General features: G+C 40.5%; 1 protein-coding gene across 1 annotated transcript in view; it reads right to left on the bottom strand.

The window, feature by feature from the left end:
* Positions 1–520: 520 nt before the first annotated feature.
* HNRNPUL2 (heterogeneous nuclear ribonucleoprotein U like 2) overlaps positions 521–677 on the bottom strand; it is a 47,705-nt gene continuing 47,548 nt past the window's right edge. Inside the window, exon 14 of the mRNA XM_075326607.1 lies at positions 521–677. This exon is cut by the window's right edge and continues 319 nt beyond it. The gene's annotated coding sequence lies outside the window, so the exon portion shown is untranslated.

The following is a 677-nucleotide window of genomic DNA, read 5'->3' as shown; positions in this document are numbered from 1 at the left end:
AGAAGAAATTGCAGGACAGCATATCTGGAAGGATAGTCTATTCAGCAAGCATGCAAGTTCTCATGCACACAACTGTATGAAAGATACTGTATGTAAATCACTCGCATGCCCATGTGCAAATTCTACCATAAACCAACCTGTGATGCTGCCAGGACACAGACCTTCTAAGATTAGAGAATACAGTCATGTGCATGAGGACTTCACACCGGATATGATGAGCATAGTCCGTGTAGAAGGCAACGGTAAAAGAATAGTTAGTACCAAACAGGAGCAATTACGCGCTTTAGTGTCCCAAAGCAAGAAGAAAGTTATAAAATGTAAAAGCTGACTCCAAGGGGGCACACAGACAAAGTTTAACAAATTATGGTGGGTTTATTTTCTAGTTATTCTACATTAATAACATTGAAGCGAGAGCAGGGTAAAAAATAAAAATAAAATAAAGCAAGTGGTGGGCAGCACATACAAATTGTGGGCAGCCCCCTCCCTCCCCCACCCCCCCTACAACAAAACTAAGCAGAAATGACATCACACAAATTTTATTTCTTAAAAATGTTTCTTGGCATAAAAATTAAAAAGATTACAGGGTTATAATGAGACGGAAGTAAAAATTACTGCATATTACTCCCAGCTAAGCAGGAGGATGCAGGGGCAGGACGGAGCCCTCTGTATGGACATTC

This window comes from Anomaloglossus baeobatrachus, chromosome 10, assembly GCF_048569485.1.
Source record: "Anomaloglossus baeobatrachus isolate aAnoBae1 chromosome 10, aAnoBae1.hap1, whole genome shotgun sequence".
In the NCBI taxonomy this organism is placed as follows: Eukaryota; Metazoa; Chordata; class Amphibia; order Anura; family Aromobatidae; genus Anomaloglossus; species Anomaloglossus baeobatrachus.
Note: the sequence above shows the minus strand (reverse complement) of the source record. Positions and strands in the feature narration are given on the sequence as shown.